Source organism: Bombina bombina, unplaced genomic scaffold (assembly GCF_027579735.1).
Source record: "Bombina bombina isolate aBomBom1 unplaced genomic scaffold, aBomBom1.pri scaffold_408, whole genome shotgun sequence".
NCBI classification, from domain to species: domain Eukaryota; kingdom Metazoa; phylum Chordata; class Amphibia; order Anura; family Bombinatoridae; genus Bombina; species Bombina bombina.
Genome location: NW_026512545.1, coordinates 430,841 through 449,463, shown reverse-complemented (window position 1 = coordinate 449,463; position 18,623 = coordinate 430,841). Strand labels below are relative to the sequence as shown.

At 37.6% G+C, this 18,623-nt stretch overlaps 5 non-coding genes across 5 annotated transcripts; 2 read left to right on the top strand and 3 right to left on the bottom strand.

The window, feature by feature from the left end:
• Positions 1 to 12,710: 12,710 nt before the first annotated feature.
• Positions 12,711 to 12,783, bottom strand: TRNAM-CAU (transfer RNA methionine (anticodon CAU)). Its single transcript has one exon. It is a non-coding gene; the product is annotated as a tRNA-Met (tRNA).
• Positions 12,784 to 13,090: 307 nt separating this feature from the next.
• TRNAE-UUC (transfer RNA glutamic acid (anticodon UUC)) lies at positions 13,091 to 13,162 on the top strand. Its single transcript has one exon. It is a non-coding gene; the product is annotated as a tRNA-Glu (tRNA).
• Positions 13,163 to 13,573: 411 nt separating this feature from the next.
• TRNAM-CAU (transfer RNA methionine (anticodon CAU)) lies at positions 13,574 to 13,646 on the bottom strand. The gene has a single exon. It is a non-coding gene; the product is annotated as a tRNA-Met (tRNA).
• Positions 13,647 to 14,409: 763 nt separating this feature from the next.
• On the bottom strand, positions 14,410 to 14,482 carry TRNAM-CAU (transfer RNA methionine (anticodon CAU)). Its single transcript has one exon. It is a non-coding gene; the product is annotated as a tRNA-Met (tRNA).
• A 307-nt stretch (positions 14,483 to 14,789) lies between these two features.
• On the top strand, positions 14,790 to 14,861 carry TRNAE-UUC (transfer RNA glutamic acid (anticodon UUC)). The gene has a single exon. It is a non-coding gene; the product is annotated as a tRNA-Glu (tRNA).
• The last annotated feature ends 3,762 nt before the right edge of the window (positions 14,862 to 18,623 follow it).

Here is an 18,623-nt window from a genome sequence, read left to right as displayed (position 1 = left end):
TGATCAGATTTGCAAAGCAGCGACTTGGTCCTCTTTGCATACATTTACTAAATTCTACCGTTTTGATGTATTTGCTTCTTCGGAAGCAGTTTTTGGTAGAAAAGTTCTTCAGGCAGCTGTTTCAGTTTGATTCTTCTGCTTTTGATTTAAGTTTTTTTCTTTCAAATATGAAAATAAACTTATTTTTTTGGGTTGTGGACTAATTTTTTCAGCGGTATATGGCTGTTTTTATTTTATTCCCTCCCTCTCTAGTGACTCTTGAGTGGAAGATCCACATCTTGGGTATTGATATCCCATATGTCACTAGCTCATGGACTCTTGCCAATTACATGAAAGAAAACATAATTTATGTAAGAACTTACCTGATAAATTCATTTCTTTCATATTGGCAAGAGTCCATGAGGCCCACCCTTTTTATGGTGGTTATGGTTTTTTGTATAAAGCACAATTATTTCCAAATTTCCTTTGTTGATGCTTTCTACTCCTTTCTTTATCACCCCACTGCTTGGCTATTCGTTAAACTGAATTGTGGGTGTGGTGAGGGGTGTATTTATAGGAATTTTGAGGTTTGGGAAACTTTGCCCCTCCTGGTAGGATTGTATATCCCATATGTCACTAGCTCGTGGACTCTTGCCAATATGAAAGAAATGAATTTATCAGGTAAGTTCTTACATAAATTATGTTTTTTAAAGATATATCAATCTTATCTCTATGTATTGTATGTTTAAGTTTATTGCTGATAATTGCATACATAAAGGGGAGAGAAATAGATTCTCCCTGGGTACTTGTCAATTATTAGCATCTGCAGAAAAATCCTGTTCACTTTTTATATTAAAATTATTACTGCAGATATTATACTCTCTTTGTATTGAAATCCGGACCTCTTAGGGCCATTATATTTTAAATGTAATTTTTTTTTGTATATTACATATTAGGTTTCAAATGTTTCAACAAAACACTTTCTGAAACTTGTTTGAGAATTCTTTAGCATCAATTTTGGTTTATATCGAGATAACTGAATACATACTACTATACTTTACGAACACAGTACAGTAGGATAGGATCTTCTGAATATGATTCTGAATATAGATCTTCTGATTAAAAACTTTAAGTAACAAATATCAGATGATTTGTTAATTTTTAATTGGATAGCTCCCTTTGTATCCAGTAAAGGGATGTTTATAAAGAGGCATGACAATAAATCAATGTGAAAGTCAAAATGATGAGATTCATTAGTAGGCGTATAAGGAGTGTCTTAAAGTGTGTTAGAAATTGTGTTGGTGTCCAGGAATTCATCAGAGAAATAGAATCATGGAATTTAGTGTACATAAATTTTAAATCTAGTAGATAGAAAGGATAAGGTGATGTGATTACTAAAATAGGTGATGTGAAATTTTGTTAGACAAGGTTTCTTGGTTAATATGCATCATAGTGGATTTCCTGTGAAGATGTGTTTAAACGTGTGTGAGTGAAGATCAAGGGTAACATAAAGCCATAATTCTTATATACTAAGAACTATGTGTGGATTAAGTGTGGTGAACACTATCATGTGAAGAACAGAGTTTCCAGTGTGATGTGAATTTAACTTAGTGTAAAAAAAATATGTTGAATCCAATTTATTCAATAGTTCCCTAACCTTCTAGAGCTTTATGTTGTTAAGATTTTGTTAGATAAGGGTTTCTTTGTTGTTATACATTATATTGGTCCTCCTGTTGAGATATTTATACAAACATGTGTAAGAGATGATAACAGTGGCATAAAGCTGTAATTCTTATATATTAAGAACTACATGTAAATTGAGTGTGTTGAACACCATAATGTGATAAACAGAGTTTCCAATGTGATATAAATTTAATTAGGTGTAAGAAAATATATGTTGAATCCAGTTTTATCCTGTGGTTGCTTAACCCGCTAGTATTTTATATTGTTAAATAATATATATTCAGTTGCTAGTTTGTAAATCTTGGTTTTAATTATTCCAAATATACTGAATTCAAAGACAAGTTGCAGATTATGTCTCAATTGAACAATTTTTTTACAATTTGAACACAGATGATTAAATTTCACTCCTAATGGGGTTCATCTCAACTATATTATTGAGGTTCTTTTAAATGAACATTGAATAATTATTCTGTTCATTTAAACCTTTTGGATACACACAATCCATAAGATAAATTTATCTGGTTTCAGCTTTTAATAGTGCTTTTCCCAGATCTCCTCCTCTTAGACCCAATGACAATTTGTGTACACCATAACATTCCAATTCGGATGTTTTGGATTGGTGATGTTGGTAAGAATGTGAGGCTACGGACGTGGTTTTTTTTGTTTTTGGACATATCTTGGGGAGCATTACGTATCTTTTGAAGATGTTCCATAATTCTTGTATGTAATTTTCTGGTTCTCATTCCAATATAAGTACAGGGACACATACAATGGAGAGCATAAATAACTCCAACCGTATTGCAGCTTATATAAGTTTTGATTTGGTGTTGTTTTCCAAATCTATCTGCAATTATTTTTTTCTTTTTTATCATATTGGGACAAGTCGAGCAGCTTCCACAAGGAAAAGAGCCTTGTTCTGTAGTTCTCATTTTTTCATTTTTTTTTCCAAATAATTAATTGGGCTCAGGATCTCTTTTAAATTTCTGGATCTTCTATAGCTGATTTCTGCTCTTGATCCAATTAGATCCTTCAATTGTGGGTCTGCTTGTAATATGTGCAATTTTGTTGGATTATGTTAACAACCTGCTTGGACTGGTCATTGTATGTTAGTACCAATCTCGTTTTATTATTAGGATTTTTGTTTCGGACCTTCAATAAATCTGACCTTGGGGTCTCGAAAGCTCTTCTTTTACCTTTTCGGATTGATTTTTTACTATATCCTCTTGAGATTGACTGTTTTCCAATTCTAATGCTCTTATTTTAAACATTTTGTCATCAGAGCAGTTACATTTCATTCTTAAAAATTCCCCAATTGGTAGGGATTTGATTGTATTAGGTGCGTGAGCACTGGTTGAATGGAGTACATTGTTAGTTGCTGTTTCTTTTCTAAATACATCTGTACTCAGAAAGCCATTGGTTTCTTTATGAATTTGTAGATCTAAAAAATAAATATCAGTGAGGCTTTTCTGATACGTAAGTTTGATATTCAGGTTGTTGTTATTCAGTTGGTTTAAAAATGCATTTAATTCTGATTCAGATCCCTCCCATAAAAATAGGATATCATCAATATACCTAATCCACAGAGGAATATACTTGGTATATTAATTGTTGGTATCTGAAAAGACTGTGGTATGTTCCCACCAACCTAAGAATAAATTTGCATAGGTCGGTGCGCAAGCAGTGCCCATGGCAGTGCCTTGGGTTTGTAAATAGAATTTGTTATTGAATAAAAAATAGTTTTTTGTGAGAACGAACTTTAATAGGTCCATTATGAAATAATTATGCTCTGTGCTCTCTTCAGTTTACATGTCTAGGAAATATTTAACAGCATTTAGTCCCAGCTGATGGTTAATGCTGGTGTACAAAGATTCCACATCTGATGTCACCAACCAAGTGGTTTCTGAAATATTGATGTCTTTGATTAGCTGTAGTACCTCCATTGTATCTCTCACATACGAGGGAAGTTGTGTTAAGATCTATGAGATCTATGTACTGACTTGCTCTTTCCGTTAGGTTTTCATTTCCCGACACAATTGGATGGCCAGGAGGTTGTTTATTATTCTTGTTGATCTTCTTGTGGATCTTAGGGATCTTAGGGATTAAATAGAAAGTATCAATTTTAGGATGTGTTACTTTTAAGAACTTCTTCTCCTTGTTGGTAATAAGGCCATTTAGCTTTGCTTCATCAATCAGTTTGTTATATTGTTGATGGAATTGTGTGGTTGGATTGCTCCATAATTCCTTATAACAGGATTTATTTTTTAGTTGTGAAAGCGCTTCTTTTAGGTACATTTCCTCTGGCCATACAACGATATTTCCTCCCTTGTCCGCACTCCTGATAATAGTATCATCCCATGATTCGATATCTTTGAGAGCTTCTCTTTCCTTTTTAGATAGATTTCTTCTGTTATGTGTGATCAGTCCACGGGTCATCATTACTTCTGGGATATAACTCCTCCCCAACAGGAAATGCAAGAGGATTCACCCAGCAGAGCTGCATATAGCTCCTCCCCTCTACGTCAGTCCCAGTCATTCTCTTGCACCCAACGACTAGATAGGATGTGTGAGAGGACTATGGTGATTATACTTAGTTTTTATGACTTCAATCAAAAGTTTGTTATTTTATAATAGCACCGGAGCGTGTTATTACTTCTCTGGCAGACTTTGAGGAAGAATCTACCAGAGTTTTTACTATGATTTTAACCGGAGTAGTTAAGATCATATTGCTGTTCTCGGCCATCTGAGGGAGGTAAAAGCTTCAGATCAGGGGACAGGGGCAGATGAATCTGCATTGAGGTATGTAGCAGTTTTTATTTTCTGAATGGAATTGATGAGAAAATCCTGCTATACCGTTATAATGACATGTATGTATACACTTCAGTATTCTGGGAATGGTACTTCACCGGAACTACTCTGTTAAAGGTCACTAATCTTTTTAATAAGTATTATATCATGTTAAACGTTTTTGCTGGAATGTAGAATCGTTTACATTGCTGAGGTACTGAGTAAATAAATGTTTGGGCTTTATTTTCCACTTGGCAGTAGTTTGCTTTGAATTGTGACAGTTTCGTTTCTCTTCACTGCTGTGTGGGAGAGGGAGGGGCCGTTTTTGGCGCTCTTTGCTACGCATCAACAATTTCCAGTCAGCTATTATTATTTTTCCTGCATGATCCGGTTCATCTCTGGCAGATCTCAGGGGTCTTCAAACTTCTTGAAGGGAGGTACATTCTCTCAGCAGAGCTGTGAGAATTTTTTATATTGACTGTGGATAAAGACGTTACTCAATAATTTTTATGTCAAATTTAGTTATGTTATCTTACTAATGGGAACAAAACCTTTGCTAAAAGTTGTGTTGTTTTAAAGTTGATGCTATAACTGTTTCTCAGTTCATTATCTCAACTGTCATTTAATCGTTTAAGTACCTCTTTGAGGCACAGTACGTTTTTGCTAAAAAAGATTATAACCAGGTTGCAAGTTATTGCTAGTGTGTTAAACATGTCTGACTCAGAGGAAGATATCTGTGTCATTTGTTCCAATGCCAAGGTGGAGCCCAATAGAAATTTATGTACTAACTGTATTGATGCTACTTTAAATAAAAGTCAATCTGTACAATGTGAACAAATTTCACCAATCTGCGAGGGGAGAGTTATGCCGACTAACTCGCCTCACGCGGCAGTACCTGCATCTCCCGCCCGGGAGGTGCGTGATATTATGGCGCCTAGTACATCTGGGCGGCCATTACAGATAACATTACAAGATATGGCTACTGTTATGACTGAAGTTTTGTCTAAATTACCAGAACTAAGAGGCAAGCGTGATCACTCTGGGGTGAGAACAGAGTGCGCTGACAATACTAGGGCCATGTCTGATACTGCGTCACAGCTTGCAGAGCATGAGGACGGAGAGCTTCATTCTGTGGGTGACGGTTCTGATCCAAACAGATTGGATTCAGATATTTCAAATTTTAAATTTAAATTGGAGAACCTCCGTGTATTACTAGGGGAGGTCTTAGCAGCTCTCAATGATTGTAACACCGTTGCAATACCAGAGAAACTATGTAGGTTGGATAAATACTTTGCGGTACCGGCGAGTACTGACGTTTTTCCTATACCTAAGAGATTAACTGAAATTGTTACTAAGGAGTGGGATAGACCCGGTGTGCCGTTCTCACCCCCTCCAATATTTAGAAAGATGTTTCCAATAGACGCCACCACTCGGGACTTATGGCAAACGGTCCCTAAGGTGGAGGGAGCAGTTTCTACTCTAGCTAAGCGTACCACTATCCCGGTGGAGGATAGCTGTGCTTTTTCAGATCCAATGGATAAAAAATTAGAGGGTTACCTTAAGAAAATGTTTGTTCAACAAGGTTTTATTTTGCAACCCCTTGCATGTATCGCGCCGATTACGGCTGCGGCAGCATTTTGGATTGAGTCTCTGGAAGAGAACCTTAGTTCATCTACGCTAGACGACATTATGGACAGGCTTAGAGTCCTTAAACTAGCTAATTCATTCATTTCGGAGGCCGTAGTACATTTAACCAAACTTACGGCTAAGAACTCAGGATTCGCCATACAGGCACGTAGGGCACTGTGGCTAAAATCCTGGTCAGCTGATGTTACTTCTAAGTCCAAATTACTTAATATACCTTTCAAGGGGCAGTCCTTATTTGGGCCCGGTTTGAAAGAAATTATCGCTGACATTACAGGAGGTAAGGGCCACGCCCTACCTCAAGACAAAGCCAAAGCTAAGGCTAGACAGTCTAATTTTCGTCCCTTTCGGAATTTCAAAACAGGAGCAGCATCAACCTCCACTGCACCAAAACAGGAAGGAGCTGTTGCTCGTTACAGGCAAGGCTGGAAGCCCAACCAGTCCTGGAACAAGGGCAAACAGGCCAGGAAACCTGCTGCTGCCCCAAAGACAGCATGAACCGAGAGCCCCCGATCCGGGACCGGATCTAGTGGGGGGCAGACTTTCTCTCTTCGCCCAGGCCTGGGCAAGAGATGTTCAGGATCCCTGGGCGCTAGAGATCATATCTCAGGGATACCTTCTAGACTTCAAATTATCTCCCCCAAGAGGGAGATTTCATCTGTCAAGATTGTCAACAAACCAGATAAAGAAAGAAGCGTTTCTACGCTGTGTACAAGATCTGTTATTAATGGGAGTGATCCATCCGGTTCCGCGGTCGGAACAAGGACAAGGGTTCTACTCAAACCTGTTTGTGGTTCCCAAAAAAGAGGGAACTTTCAGACCAATCTTAGATTTAAAGATTCTAAACAAATTCCTAAGAGTTCCATCGTTCAAAATGGAAACTATTCGGACAATCTTGCCCATGATCCAAAAGGGTCAGTACATGACCACAGTGGATTTAAAAGATGCTTACCTTCACATACCGATCCACAAAGATCATCACCGGTATCTACGGTTTGCCTTCCTAGACAGGCACTACCAGTTTGTAGCTCTTCCATTCGGATTGGCTACGGCCCCAAGAATCTTCACAAAGATTCTAGGTGCCCTCCTGGCGGTACTAAGACCGCGAGGGATTTCGGTAGCTCCGTACCTAGACGACATTCTAATACAAGCTTCAAGCTTTCAAACTGCCAAGTCTCATACAGAGTTAGTTCTGGCATTTCTAAGGTCGCATGGATGGAAAGTGAACGAAAAGAAGAGTTCTCTTTTTCCTCTCACAAGAGTTCCATTCTTGGGGACTCTTATAGATTCTGTAGAAATGAAGATTTACCTGACAGAGGACAGGTTAACAAAGCTTCAAGATGCATGCCGTGTCCTTCATTCCATTCAACACCCGTCAGTAGCTCAATGCATGGAGGTGATCGGCTTAATGGTAGCGGCAATGGACATAGTACCTTTTGCACGCCTACACCTCAGACCGCTGCAATTATGCATGCTAAGTCAGTGGAATGGGGATTACTCAGATTTGTCCCCTACTCTGAATCTGAATCAAGAGACCAGAAATTCTCTTCTATGGTGGCTTCATCGGCCACACCTGTCCAGGGGGATGCCATTCAGCAGGCCAGACTGGACAATTGTAACAACAGACGCCAGCCTACTAGGTTGGGGCGCTGTCTGGAATTCTCTGAAGGCTCAGGGATTATGGAATCAGGAGGAGAGTCTCCTTCCAATAAATATTCTGGAATTGAGAGCAGTTCTCAATGCCCTTCTGGCTTGGCCCCAATTAACAACTCGGGGGTTCATCAGGTTTCAGTCGGACAATATCACGACTGTAGCTTACATCAACCATCAGGGAGGGACAAGAAGCTCCCTAGCAATGATGGAAGTATCAAAGATAATTCGATGGGCAGAGTCTCACTCTTGCCACCTGTCAGCAATCCACATCCCGGGAGTGGAGAACTGGGAGGCGGATTTCTTGAGTCGCCAGACTTTTCATCCGGGGGAGTGGGAACTTCATCCGGAGGTCTTTGCCCAAATACTTCGACGTTGGGGCAAACCACAGATAGATCTCATGGCGTCTCGCCAGAACGCCAAGCTTCCTCACTACGGGTCCAGATCCAGGGATCCGGGAGCGGTTCTGATAGATGCTTTGACAGCACCTTGGAACTTCGGGATGGCTTATGTGTTTCCACCCTTCCCGCTGCTTCCTCGATTGATTGCCAAAATCAAACAGGAGAGAGCATCAGTGATTCTAATAGCACCTGCATGGCCACGCAGGACTTGGTATGCAGATCTAGTGGACATGTCATCCTGTCCGCCTTGGTCTCTACCTCTAAGACAGGACCTTCTGATACAGGGTCCGTTCAAACATCAAAATCTAACTTCTCTGAAGCTGACTGCTTGGAAATTGAACGCTTGATTTTATCAAAACGTGGTTTTTCTGAGTCGGTTATTGATACCCTGATACAGGCTAGGAAGCCTGTTACCAGAAAGATTTACCATAAAATATGGCGTAAATACCTATACTGGTGTGAATCCAAACGTTACTCCTGGAGTAAGGTTAGGATCTCTAGGATCTTGTCCTTTCTACAAGAAGGCTTAGAAAAGGGTTTATCGGCTAGTTCATTAAAGGGACAGATTTCAGCTCTGTCCATCTTGTTACACAGGCGTCTGTCAGAAAATCCAGACGTCCAGGCCTTTTGTCAGGCTTTAGCTAGGATCAAGCCTGTGTTTAAAGCTGTTGCTCCACCATGGAGTTTAAACTTAGTTCTTAACGTTTTACAGGGTGTTCCGTTTGAACCCCTTCATTCCATTGATATAAAATTGTTATCTTGGAAAGTTCTGTTTTTAATGGCTATTTCCTCGGCTCGAAGAGTCTCTGAGTTATCAGCATTACATTGTGATTCTCCTTATCTGATTTTTCTCTCAGACAAGGTAGTTCTGCGTACTAAACCTGGGTTCTTACCTAAGGTAGTTACTAACAGGAATATCAATCAAGAGATTGTTGTTCCATCCTTGTGTCCAAATCCTTCTTCAAAGAAGGAACGTCTTCTACACAATCTGGATGTAGTTCGTGCCCTCAAGTTCTACTTGCAGGCAACTAAAGATTTTCGTCAAACTTCTTCCCTGTTTGTCGTTTATTCTGGACAGAGGAGAGGTCAAAAGGCTTCTGCTACCTCTCTCTCTTTTTGGCTTCGTAGCATAATACGTTTAGCCTATGAGACTGCTGGACAGCAGCCTCCTGAAAGAATTACAGCCCACTCCACTAGAGCTGTGGCTTCCACTTGGGCCTTTAAGAATGAGGCCTCTGTTGAACAGATTTGCAAGGCTGCAACTTGGTCTTCGCTTCATACTTTTTCCAAATTTTACAAATTTGATACTTTTGCTTCTTCGGAGGCTATTTTTGGGAGAAAGGTTCTTCAGGCAGTGGTTCCTTCTGTATAATGAGCCTGCCTATCCCTCCCGTCATCCGTGTACTTTTGCTTTGGTATTGGTATCCCAGAAGTAATGATGACCCGTGGACTGATCACACATAACAGAAGAAAACATAATTTATGCTTACCTGATAAATTCCTTTCTTCTGTTGTGTGATCAGTCCACGGCCCGCCCTGTTTTTAAGGCAGGTAAATATTTTTTAAATTATACTCCAGTCACCACTTCACCCTTGGTTACTCCTTTCTCGTTGATTCTTGGTCGAATGACTGGGACTGACGTAGAGGGGAGGAGCTATATGCAGCTCTGCTGGGTGAATCCTCTTGCATTTCCTGTTGGGGAGGAGTTATATCCCAGAAGTAATGATGACCCGTGGACTGATCACACAACAGAAGAAAGGAATTTATCAGGTAAGCATAAATTATGTTTTTTGGATTTTGATGGAATTACACACAATTTGATTGAATACATCAATATTGGAGCTTGTATTGCTTGCTGGGACAAATTTAGATTTGTGTTTTAAAGCTTTCCGCCAGTTGGATCTTTCCGGTGCATCTTGTTCAGTCAATAAATCCTCCAAATTCTGGAGTGATTCTAGTTCGTCCTCTGACAGATCCGTCGGGGCTTCATTAAAGTCTTTATTAGATAAGTGCTTTTTTTAAAGTAATTTCCGTAGGAACAATTGTATATCTTTTATTGTTTCAAATTTGCCCAACTGTGAGTTTGGACAAAATGATAACCCTTTACTTTCCACAAAGTTCTCTGTGAATCTTTTCTGCTCTTACCCAAGGGTTATGGATCCACCTTCTTTCAACTACTACCTGCAGGGGTTATGGGAGTATTGAATAGTACTGACACTTCTATTGGAACTGGCACCTAGAATGCTTGTTTCTGTGCTCATAAACAATAATTTTCCCAGCCGTTATTTAAACAGCCTATGGATACTTCCAAGTCTTTCCAAATCACAGCCTCATTTGCCCCCTTTATTGTGCACTGAACAAGGCTTTCAGCTAAATTAGCTTTGTATAAATTAACAACAGCTCTCATAACATACTGCTTTACAAAAACCTTCTGAGGGTAAATGCTGCTGGCCGTCAGGGTAAACTGTGAAAGAGTAAAAAGAAATCAGTACCTGTATAGGATTCCTAATGATTGTAGTTTGTTAGAGCTGTGTTATTGCCACAACCAACTGTAATGTTTACAGGTTTGTTGCTTACTGGGAGCCGTCCTATACTAACACTTGTCCGGGGGTCCCTTTTACTTCAGCTGCCCTTCTGTGTTGAGCGTGCATCACGGCTGGTGGTTAGTAGCTCTGGGGTCTTTGCCTCCGCTGTCTCTCTTGCCTTTCAGCCTTCTTGGTGCCTAGGGTATAAAGGACTACCGTTCCAGTAAAGATGGGGTTATTCCAGCCACAGGAGCATTTGCTTTACAGGTGACTTCCATAGCGCTGTAGCACCTGTTAATCCGGGCCACTTATGCGATAACGGCCAAGGATCACTGCGCTGTGGAAGCTGGTAGTTGGAGCTCATAGGAGAGGCGCGATTTTGCAAGTGTCCTCTTGCTCCACCTTTTCTGGGAAGTCACCGGGAATTCCTGCTTCTTTTTTATCACTACATTTCTATGTTGGACCAAGAGAAAAGAAGAAAAAGAATTTGAGACATTTTACAATTTCTTTTTTTTTTGTATGCAGATAAATTTGCAATGCAATTTTCAACTACTACACTATATTATATTATAAAACGTTAAAAATGGCTTTATTCTTCAGTTAACCAACACATTACTGCTGAACTGGCGCCATAGTGTAACTGCCTAACTTAAAATTGAATTTTATTTAAAAATGATCTGTAGAAAAATTTTCACTAAAATAATTATATTGCAGAAAGTGAAGAAATGTTCTGCCTCAGGGAATATAACTAATAGTTACATTGTATCTATCTTAAGTTTTATTTTTATTTCACAGGCAAGTTTGTATTTATTTTAACTAGGTAGACTAGTTACTAAATAGTTATTAACTATTTACTAGATACCTAGTTAAAATAAATACAAATTTACCTGTAAAATAAAACCTAACCTGAGTTACACTAACACCTAACCTTACACTACAATTAAATCAATTACATTAATTAAATACAATTAACTATATTACAAAAAATAAACACTAAATTACACAAAATAAAAAACTAATTATCAAATGTTTAAACTAATTACACCTAATCTAATAGCCCTATCAAAATAAAAAAGGCCCCCCAAATTAAAACAATTCATGATTTTTAAACTCCAAGCTGCCGTTAAATGAAAAAAAAATAGTAGCCTACAGCTTCAAACACTTGCAGAGGAGCATGTCCAAATACCATTATATAGTGAAACCAAGAGAAGAGCATATAAGAAACAAATATTTGCAATCTAAGGTTAACAATCCAGACAAATACGATTTAGATTTTTTTTTTTTTTTTTGACAATTATTCATGGAGGATGGAGCTCTCTGAGAAGTGCACAATCTTTTCCCATATGGTCTAGCGGTTAGGATTCCTGTAAACAACCTTCATGTGTTACTCTGTCTCTTGCTTTAATCTGAATTCTGTTCGTATTTATATTGCCCATCAACATGTCCCGCTTTAGAGGGAACAGGTTTTTTTGTGTTTATTTTTTAAAAGCAGAAGAATATAGAAAAAGGTGGCAGTGGCCCACATGGTGATTAGGGTGGATGAACGGATAAAAAGGCATATTGCAAACCCTACAAATTCTGCGGTCTGCACCTTTTACTTGAGAAACAGACACATTACATAAATATATCAATTTCTTGCATAGATAGCTTCCTTTATAAATTATGCTTGTACCTTTTCTAAAAATGTAAATTATTTTATGGGAGTCTGAATAAATGGAAGACTTAGCTTTTTTGCCTTTAATTAGACCTGCAATTAGGGATTGGAAGTGCAACATCAACCCATAAAATAGCATTTTTATGGGTCCAAGGCATCTTAAATGCATGCAATTTCCTAAAATGAAAAATTGAGTTAATCTGCCAAAGCTGGCACTAAGGTTTATTTCAACTTGTATTTTTCAATGTTTCTCTTTATCCTGGGTCTATGTTGAAATGAAAATTAGTAGCTTACATTTCAAAATAAACACTTTACTATCCAAATAAAGCAAACTGATTTTGAAATGTCACACCCCTTTCAAGTTTTGTATCAAAAGATCATTTTGAAAAGTGCATTGTGTGAAGCTTGAACTCACGACCTTCAGATTATGAGACTGACGCGCTACCTACTGCGCTAACAAGGCCCAGCTGGAGGTTTTGGGGAAATGTTGTCTCGTGACCCTTAATGTGCATGATCTTCACTAAAAGAATTCATGATTTTTAAACTCAAAGCTGCCGTTAAATGAAAATAAATAGTAGCCTACAGCTTCAAACACTTGCAGAGGAGCATGTCCAAATACCATTATATAGTGAAACCAAGAGAAGAGCATATAAGCAACAAATATTTGCAATCTAAGGTTAACAATCCAGACAAATTTGATTTTGAATTTTTTTGTGATTTTTGACAATTACTTATGGATGATGGAGCTCTCTGAAACTTGCACCATCTTTTCCCATATGGTCTAGCGGTTAGGATTCCTGGTTTTCATCCAGGCGGCCCGGGTTCGACTCCCGGTATGAGAAACAAAGCTCATTTTTCTGTAGTCAAGATTAATTAATGCTAAAGTAATGTAAATGTACAATATGTCTACCATTAACAATGAATATTACTAGACCAATATCAAATGGAAATGCCGAGTTATGTTATTGTAAACAACCTTCATGTGTTACTCTGTCTCTTGCTTTAATCTGAATTCTGTTTGTATTTATATTGCCCATCAACATGTCCCGCTTTAGAGGGAACAGGTTTATTTCAGGCACTAAGGTTTATTTCAACTTGTATTTTTCAATTTTTCTCTTTATCCTGGGTCTATGTTGAAGTGAAAATTAGGAGCTTACATTTCAAAATAAACACTTTACTATCCAAATAAAGCAAACTGATTTTGAAATGTCACACCCCTTTCAAGTTTTGTATCAAAAGATCATTTTGAAAAGTGCCTTGTGTGAGGCTTGAAATCACGACCTTCAGATTATGAGACTGACGCGCTACCTACTGCGCTAACAAGGCCCAGCTGGAGGTTTCGGGGAAAAGTTGTCTCGTGACCCTTAATGTGCATGATCTTCACTAAAAGAATTCATGATTTTTAAACTCCAAGCTGCCGTTAAATGAAAATAAATAGTAGCCTACAGCTTCAAACACTTGCAGAGGAGCATGTCCAACTACCATTATATAGTGAAACCAAGAGAAGAGCATATAAGCAACAAATATTTGCAATCTAAGGTTAACAATCCAGACAAATTTGATTTTGAATTTTTTTGTGATTTTTGACAATTACTTATGGATGATGGAGCTCTCTGAAACTTGCGCCATCTTTTCCCATATGGTCCAGGCGGCCGGGTTCGACTCCCGGTATGGGAAGCAAAGCTCATTTTTCTGTAGTCAAGATTCATTAATGCTAAAGTAATGTAAATGTACAATATGTCTACCATTAACAATAAATATTACTAGACCAATATCAAATGGAACAGCCAAGTTATGTTATTGTAAACAACCTTCATGTGTTACTCTGTCTCTTGCTTTAATCTGAATTCTGTTTGTATTTATATTGCCCATCAACATGTCCCGCTTTAGAGGGAACAGGTTTATTTCAGGCACTAAGGTTTATTTCAACTTGTATTTTTCAATGTTTCTCTTTATCCTTGGTCTATGTTGAAGTGAAAATTAGTAGCTTACATTTCAAAATAAACACTTTACTATCCAAATAAAGCAAACTGATTTTGAAATGTCACACCCCTTTCAAGTTTTTGTATCAAAAGATCATTTTGAAAAGTGCCTTGTGTGAGGCTTGAACTCACGACCTACAGATTATGAAACTGACGCGCTACCTACTGCGCTAACAAGGCACAGCTGGAGGTTTCGGGGAAATGTTGTCTCGTGACCCTTAATGTGCATGATCTTCACTTAAAGAATTCATGATTTTTAAACTCCAAGCTGCCGTTAAATGAAAATAAATAGTAGCCTACAGCTTCAAACACTTGCAGAGGAGCATGTCCAAATTCCATTATATAGTGAAACCAAGAGAAGAGCATATAAGCAACAAATATTTGCAATCTAAGGTTAACAATCCAGACAAATTTGATTTTGAATTTTTTTGTGATTTTTGACAATTACTTATAGATGATGGAGCTCTCTGAATCTTGCACCATCTTTTCCCATATGGTCTAGCGGTTAGGATTCCTGGTTTTCACCCAGGTGGCCCGGGTTTGACTCCCGGTATGGGAAGCAAAGCTCATTTTTCTGTAGTCAAGATTAATTAATGCTAAAGTAATGTAAATGTACAATATGTCTACCATTAACAATGAATATTACTAGACCAATATCAAATGGAAAAGCCGAGTTATGTTATTGTAAACAACCTTCATGTGTTATAAGAACAGGAGGGCAAATGGCAGGTACTCCAATAACCAGATAGGCGCAACTATAATCGATAAAAAATTCAAAACTTTAATGAAAAAATATATTTAAAAATTGTATATAAAATACACAATCAAGCTGGACACATAGACAGGGGGTGAAAAAAGACAGGCCTGACGCGTTTCGCGCCCCCTAGTGGCGCTTATTCATAGGCTGCAGCACCTAGTGTGTGGTGCCTTTTTAAAGGGCAAGGAAAACCATTAACCCTTAGTGTGCAAATCATTATTAAAAACAGTGACAAAATAAAAACAACAACAAATTTACATTGGGATTACTTACAAAAAATATAGATACAGATTCAGATTCAGACATACCTGAGCCAGTGTGTGGAATAATGTAATACCTAGACATGATAATAAAAAATTAAAAAATAACATGTACCAATTACCTAGGTTTAGATACTAGTAATTTAAGAGATATCCTAGTTTTCTTAAATATGAATGGACCAACTAGTATTGTACACTATAGGGATATCACAATATTAATATTATAAGGGGAATATATAATTAATTAATAGTCTCATAGCTACACAGTGCCATTTCAGTTATCCGTGAAGTAATTAATATCGCATGCTTTATTCATTCCTAGTGGTTGGCATGTATTAAGCTTTAATATCCAAAATATTTCTTTCTTATCTAAGATTTTTTGCCTATTGCCTCCTCTAATTGGAATTTTAGCGATATCAATGATTTGAACTGACATGTCAGCCTTGTGGGTGAAATGTAAACCATTAAAGTGACTAGCGACTGCGGAGTCCTTAGAATAGTTTTTGACGTCCCTAACATGTTCCCCAAACCTGGTTCTGACTTCGCGTGAGGTTTTACCTACATATTGACTTTTACAGATATTACACGTTAAAAGGTAGATGACAAATCTGGTTTTGCAGTTAGCATAGAAATCTATGACATATTGTTTATTATCTACACTTGAGTAAAAGTGTGTACCTCTAATGAGGTTAGGACAAGTTAAGCAATCCCTGCTACCACATTTGTATAGCCCCTTCTTTGATAGCCAGTCTCCTGAGGGGACACTCGTAGTATCAGTAACCAAGCTGGGAGCAAGTACTTTCCCTAATGTCCTTGGTTTTTTAGGGACGTACCTGAAATTATTTACAAATGGTTTGAGAATGTCATCTCCCAAAAGGATATGGGAATGCTTCTTTAAAATCTTTACTACTGCATCATAATTTGTTGAATACTCTGTTGTAAAAACTATAGTGTCACTAGTGACTTGGTTCTTCTTATGTGCAGTAATGGGTTGTTTATTATAAGCCTTAACTGCTAATCTGCATTGTTCAAGCCTACTTGGGTTATAGCCTCTCTTGGTAAGTCTATCTTTTAGCTCTAAGGACTGTCTGTCATAGATGGAATCATCTTGGGTATTCCTGCGTAGCCTAATAAACTGCCCTCTTGGGATGGCTTTTTTTACATGTTCTGGGTGTTGGGATGCCGCATGCAGTATTGTATTGCCTGCCACTGGTTTTCTATAGGTTTGTGTTACTATTTGATTTTCACTAATTAATAAAGTAAGATCCAAATAGTTAATCTGTTTATCATTTACTTCACCTGTAAATCTTAAACCCATGAGATTATCACTCAAATATGACAGCAAATCATCCAAAATGACCATTTTTTTATCATTATTGACAATTAGCAACAGATCGTCTATGTAACGAACAAAAAGCACTACTTCATCCATCCAAGGGTTATTTGTTGAAAAAATATAAGTAAGTTCCCACCACTTTTTTTTTTTTTTGTTCGTTACATAGACGATCTGTTGCTAATTGTCAATAATGATAAAAAAATGGTCATTTTGGATGATTTGCTGTCATATTTGAGTGATAATCTCATGGGTTTAAGATTTACAGGTGAAGTAAATGATAAACAGATTAACTATTTGGATCTTACTTTATTAATTAGTGAAAATCAAATAGTAACACAAACCTATAGAAAACCAGTGGCAGGCAATACAATACTGCATGCGGCATCCCAACACCCAGAACATGTAAAAAAAGCCATCCCAAGAGGGCAGTTTATTAGGCTACGCAGGAATACCCAAGATGATTCCATCTATGACAGACAGTCCTTAGAGCTAAAAGATAGACTTACCAAGAGAGGCTATAACCCAAGTAGGCTTGAACAATGCAGATTAGCAGTTAAGGCTTATAATAAACAACCCATTACTGCACATAAGAAGAACCAAGTCACTAGTGACACTATAGTTTTTACAACATAGTATTCAACAAATTATGATGCAGTAGTAAAGATTTTAAAGAAGCATTCCCATATCCTTTTGGGAGATGACATTCTCAAACCATTTGTAAATAATTTCAGGTACGTCCCTAAAAAACCAAGGACATTAGGGAAAGTACTTGCTCCCAGCTTGGTTACTGATACTACGAGTGTCCCCTCAGGAGACTGGCTATCAAAGAAGGGGCTATACAAATGTGGTAGCAGGGATTGCTTAACTTGTCCTAACCTCATTAGAGGTACACACTTTTACTCAAGTGTAGATAATAAACAATATGTCATAGATTTCTATGCTAACTGCAAAACCAGATTTGTCATCTACCTTTTAACGTGTAATATCTGTAAAAGTCAATATGTAGGTAAAACCTCACGCGAAGTCAGAACCAGGTTTGGGGAACATGTTAGGGACGTCAAAAACTATTCTAAGGACTCCGCAGTCGCTAGTCACTTTAATGGTTTACATTTCACCCACAAGGCTGACATGTCAGTTCAAATCATTGATATCGCTAAAATTCCAATTAGAGGAGGCAATAGGCAAAAAATCTTAGATAAGAAAGAAATATTTTGGATATTAAAGCTTAATACATGCCAACCACTAGGAATGAATAAAGCATGCGATATTAATTACTTCACGGATAACTGAAATGGCACTGTGTAGCTATGAGACTATTAATTAATTATATATTCCCCTTATAATATTAATATTGTGATATCCCTATAGTGTACAATACTAGTTGGTCCATTCATATTTAAGAAAACTAGGATATCTCTTAAATTACTAGTATCTAAACCTAGGTAATTGGTACATGTTATTTTTTAATTTTTTATTATCATGTCTAGGTATTACATTATTCCACACACTGGCTCAGGTATGTCTGAATCTGAATCTGTATCTATATTTTTTGTAAGTAATCCCAATGTAAAATTTGTTGTTGTTTTTATTTTGTCACTGTTTTTAATAATGATTTGCACACTAAGGGTTAATGGTTTTCCTTGCCCTTTAAAAAGGCACCACACACTAGTGCTGCAGCCTATGAATAAGCGCCACTAGGGGGCGCGAAACGCGTCAGGCCTGTCTTTTTTCACCCCCTGTCTAATTGTCCAGCTTGATTGTGTATTTTATATACAATTTTTAAATATATTTTTTCATTAAAGTTTTGAATTTTTTTATCGATTATAGTTGCGCCTATCTGGTTATTGGAGTACCTGCCATTTGCCCTCCTGTTCTTATAACACATGAAGGTTGTTTACAATAACATAACTCGGCATTTCCATTTGATATTGGTCTAGTAATATTCATTGTTAATGGTAGACATATTGT